A 5,663-nucleotide genomic window follows, 5' to 3' on the forward strand; every position below is an offset into this window, starting at 1 on the left:
TGCATATAAAAATCCTATGGGTATGTCTCCGTATAAAATGGTTTATGGAAAAGCATGTCACTTACCTCTCGAACTAGAACATAAGGCTTATTGGGCTATTAAAGAGCTCAATTAAGATTTCAAACTTGCCGGTGAGAAGAGGTTATTTGACATTAGCTCACTTGATGAATGGAGAACCCAAGCCTACGAAAATGCCAAATTGTTTAAAGAAAAAGTTAAAAGATGGCATGACAAAAGAATACAAAAGCGTGAGTTTAATGTAGGTGATTATGTATTGCTATACAACTCTTGTTTAAGATTTTTTGCAGGAAAACTTCTCTCTAAATGGGAAGGTCCTTACGTTATCAAGGAGGTCTATCGTTCCGGTGCCATAAAAATCAACAACTTCGAAGGCACAAATCCGAAGGTGGTAAACGATCAAAGAATCAAACACTATATCTCAGGTAATCCTATAAATGTTGAAACCAATGTTATTGAAACCGTAACCCCGGAGGAATACATAAGGGACACTTTCTGGAACGTTTCAGACTCCGAAAAGGAATAGGTATGTGGTATGGTAAGTAAACCGACTCCAAAAAAGTTTTTATGGCAATATTTCTCCGTTTTGGAATATTTAGAAAAATAGAAAAATAAGAAGCAGTCCGGGAAGGACACAAGGCCTCCACGAGGGTGGAGGGCGCGCCCTACCCTATTGGGCGCGCCCCCTACCTCGTGGGCACCTCGTGTGCTCTCCGGACTCCGTTTTCTTGCACGGTACGTATTTCGGTCGGTAAAAATTCATTATATAATCTCCCGAAGGTTTTGACTCCTGTATCACGCAAATATCCTCTGTTCTTGTTTCGGGCTGTTTTTCTGACATATCTAGATCATCATGACGTCTCCAAGTGCCCCCAAGGACAGGTTCTTCGAGAAGGTCATCAATCCCTACCTAGCAGAGGTGCTGCAAGACCCTCAAACCATTGAGATGCATGAGGGGGTGCTGCACATCCGCGATGTTGAGGAACCACGGAGGACCGGAAGCGTGGAGACAAGGCTTGAAGCAATGGGGCAACAAGTTTTCAAGTGCCAGGAGATGGTGGAGCGTGGACTTGACTCCAATCACATAATGATCACAAAGTTCACCAACAACCACAAGCTGGATGCCAAGGACATTGGGGAGGCCATCTTCAAGCTCCACGAGAAAATCGAGCACCTCCAAGCCCAAATCTATGACCTGGAAAACCAAAACTGTGAGTATGAATATAGATTCAAGAGGATGAGTTTGGCTGCAGATTTAAGGATCCTGGAGACTCGATCATCCTTCTATGATGGTGAGCCTATGCCTTGGAAGATGGACGACAAGCCTACATCATCAACAATCCCTTCACCAGCAAAGGAGACATAATCACATGGGCATGGGCACTCCCCTTGGCAACTGCCAAGCTTGGGGGAGGTGCCCCGGTATCGTATCACAACCACACTCCTATCTTTACCCTTTTTCTTAGTTCGATCCTATTAGTAGTATCTTGATCTAGTAGAATAAAAGTTTTGGTATGATCTAGTTTTGAGTTTTGCTTTATGATCTCTCTATGTAATCGAGTCCGTGAGCTATATATAATAAAGATTAGTGTTGAGTCAAGGGCTTGATTATTTTGCTATGATCTTGAGTGAATAAATATAGAAAGAAAGAATAAAAATAAATAAAAAGAGATCATATTGAGAGTAATGACTTCACATAGAAAGAGTATGATGATTAAAAATTGTTGAGAGTTGACAAACATAACTTTGGTCATCGTTGCAATTAATAGGAAGTAATAAAGAAAGAGAGGTTTCACATATAAATATACTATCTTGGACATCTTTTATGATTGGGAGCACTCATTAAAATATGACATGCTAAAGAGTTGATGTTGGACAAGGAAGACAACGTAATGGGTTATGTTTTCTCATATCTGAGATAAAGCATATTGTCATGGATCATCCATGTAGCGACCCGACCCGAATGGATCAAGTCTCTGTGCTTAAGTGTCATCCCTGGATCGGTATGCTGACACACACAGTACTCGAGGATTTATAACAGAGGTAAATCACATGTATAAAGTAACGTAAATACTATTACCTCAATCCAAATAGCGGAAGTAACAAGGTTGTGGATTCCCATCAACACCAACGGCAAAGTTGAGTGTAGAAATCGTAACCCTAACGTATCACTTACTCATCGTAAGAATCCTGCAACATGAAACATTGCAGCCCGAAAACGGGTCAGCACATGGAATATGCTGGCAAATTCACACCATAGAGAAATGATGAACAAAGGCTATCACTACATGCATATATGGCTGGTGGAAAAGCTCAATGGTTATAATGTTTTGCGAAAAGCCAATTTTTCCCTACTGCAAAGCAATAAATTTTATTTAACTATCATGGTGGTTGTGAAACATTGAGATGGTTGACAGCATCTCAATCCCAATTAAAAAGTAATTAACCCAACAAATTATTTAAGTAACGTGATGAGATCAACGGGATAATCCAAGAACTAGATACTCAAGATGTCCATAACCGGGGACACGGCTAATCATGATTAGTTTGTACACTCTGCAGAGGTTTGTGCACTTTTTCCCACAAGACTCGATCGCCTCCACTTGATTCTCGCACTACATGATGTTTGAGAAACGGATGACCGAGACACAGTCTTTCAGAAGCGTTAACTCTCTACTCCGGGTAGACAGTACCACCTACATCCCCTACATCTGCTAGTCTACCTCTTCAAGAGCTCACACAACCTAATCAACTATGCTAGAGCCCATAATAGCTTGTGGCTGCACACGGAAGTTTCTAGCATGAATAATCTTATGATCCCTTTGAGCCTGGGTGGCGGTCCATAGGATGATCACACGGGTACTCCGGGATATCCAAAAATACAGGCAACACTGGGTTCTCCAGGTGCCCCAATCCACCCAGATGTTTATTTAAGTAGCCACCTTAAGTTGAACCATTAATTAACAATCTCACATCTGTCATGGAAATTTACGCAAACCCAATCCACGTCTACGAGCATATCATAGCAATATACGCAAGCGTAGAAGTAACTCCCAAAGGTTTGATAATAAACAGGGTAATAGGTACTACCTCATCTACTTCCCAAAACCCTCATATTAACCAAATCCTAATCATGCAATGTTTGAGGATTGGTCTAATGCAATAAAACTGGGTAGTACAGAGGTATGATCAAAGTGTGAACTTGCCTGCAATGTTGATGAAGATGATTCGCACTCAAAACTCTTGATAGTTCTACTCGTCACACTCCGGTCAATCAATCGTAAGCAAGCAATGGTAACCATACATAAGCAATCACTCAAAAGATCGGGAAGAACGAAGAAGACGATTCGGAAAACATCAAAACCAAGCAAATAACTCTTGCAACATAAAACAATTTCTAACAGTACCAAATTATATGAATTTGGCCTTATCAGAAAGTTTAGGTCAAGAGCTTCGATTTGCAAAAAGAATCAACTAAATCGGAGCTACGAAACTCAAGTTACGATCAAACGAAGTTTGAATTCAAATCTGGTCTAATTCAAATTTTAAACTTTCAAAAACATGTTTGAGTTGTATTTACTGGATAGAGGGGATCATAACGAAGACGTGGGCGTTGGTTTCGTTGGATTTGGACAAACGAGCAAAAAGTTGTGACCGTTTGAAGAACAGGGACTAAACTGTAAATAAAATCATCACAGATAGGTCCCTGGCGAAAAATAAACAGAAAAAGGAAAAGCTAAATAATGAACGTTCGCTGCCGAACCCTAATCTATGCACACGTTTGCTCCAGAGGCTTACATAACGAACGCTCTCTAAATAATCTAAACCAAAAGAACAGGTCTAGGTTTTCTAAAGAAAACCGATCTAGGTTTTTTTTAAAACCGAAAGAAAAGCGGCGGCCTTTACCGGCTTGGCGAAATAACCCGGCGGCGGTGGCGGTTTTCCGGTGACTCTCCGGCGAGGCGGGGCAGTGGCGACGACGAGCTCCGGCGCGGCGCGGCTTCGCGACGAGGGGCGAGGGCGGCGAGGTGGCGCGGGCGGAGTGCGGCGGTGGCTGTGGTGCAGGGCAGCGGCGGCGGCGGCTGCGGGCTCCGGCGAGATGCGGGAGGGGCGGCGCGTCGAGCAGAGAGGAGAGGACCCGGGGTCTCGGGATTTATAGGGGAGGGGAGGAGGTGGCGTGGAGGAGGGGCAAGGGGAGACCGGAGGCGGCACGGCGCGGTGGCGGCGCTCGGGAGGCGTGCGGGCGGCGAACTCCTCCCGGAGGCGGAGGCGGCGGTGCGGGCGCGTGGGCCGGCTGGGCCGTGGCCTGGCTGGCTGGGCCGGCCCGGTCGGTCTAGAAGTTTTTTTTTGTTTTTTTGTTTTTTTCAGACAACAATAAAAACAGAATAAATAATAAACTTATATAGGCATATAATATATCAAAATTTTCAGAAAAAGATTTTCTACAACATGAACATTTTTACAATGCCAAATAAAATTCACACAAATTTAAATAAAGCAAAGAGTGCTACTATTCTAATAAAATCCAGTAAAAATCATTTTAAAAATACCAAAATGATTTCAAATTTATTTCTCTCCAATTTTCTGATGTAGGGAATCATGTTACCCTATTTTCCATATATTTTATTTTTGGAGAAAAATAATTTGAATAAAACCCAAATAACTCCAAATTAAAAATAATTCCCGAAATGACTTTGAATTTGATCCTTTGAAACTCCCAACTCATATTTCATATATTATGAAGAAGTCATTTTATCTTCTCTCGTGAAAATCATTGAGTTGCATAAAGTTTCTGAATTGGGAATATTCTCAAATGAAATTCAAATATTTTCAACACCTCCTTGTCATTTAAATAAATGGAAGAAGTCATGTCATCTTCTCTCTAGGGTTTTGTGGTGAAAAGAATTTGAATTTACGGACATCATAAAAGCAAAAATGAAAGTTTGGGAAAGTCCTTTTATTCCCTCTCATTTAACTTTCAAAAGTTCCGAATTTCACTCACTTTCAGTCAATCAATCACACAACAACCAAACAATCAATCAAATCTATCTATTTAATATAACATTCCAAAATTTAGAATTTTGGGATGTTACAAACCTACCACCCTTAAAATGAATCTCGTCCTCGAGATTCGGAGAGGCTAGAAAGAAATAGGTTAGGTTTGGGGTCTTCTCAAAATCCATCGATCATCACAGGGGGGTCTGGGGTGCTACCACCCTTAGAAGCATGGTTACGGTCCCATCAATACTCATATACTCCATCCTTATTCTTGACGGGGCCGGTCTTCTCAAATTCTCGGGAAAATTCCTTCTCTGGCCCTTCCGGTAGCGGCATAACCTTTTCCTCAATTCTTCTGTATCATTTCTTCTTGGTAAGGTTATTCCGAGACTGGGTCTTCTTAGCTGACGGGTCAGGCGCCAATACTACACAACTATCGATATCTCATGGTGGTCAACGATTTATGGTTTCTCCTGCAGGAAATGGGTCTGGCTGATCCTCACCGTATAACCTACGGTTGGCAACAACTGCCTTGTACAAGGGAAAGATACTTATACCATTCTAAGGTTCAAACAAGGTTTAATACCGTCGTCTCTCTACTATAGGTAAGTCACTCAGATTTACCATCCCATATAGCAAGGTGAACA

Source organism: Aegilops tauschii, chromosome 7, assembly GCF_002575655.3.
Source record: "Aegilops tauschii subsp. strangulata cultivar AL8/78 chromosome 7, Aet v6.0, whole genome shotgun sequence".
In the NCBI taxonomy this organism is placed as follows: Eukaryota; Viridiplantae; Streptophyta; class Magnoliopsida; order Poales; family Poaceae; genus Aegilops; species Aegilops tauschii.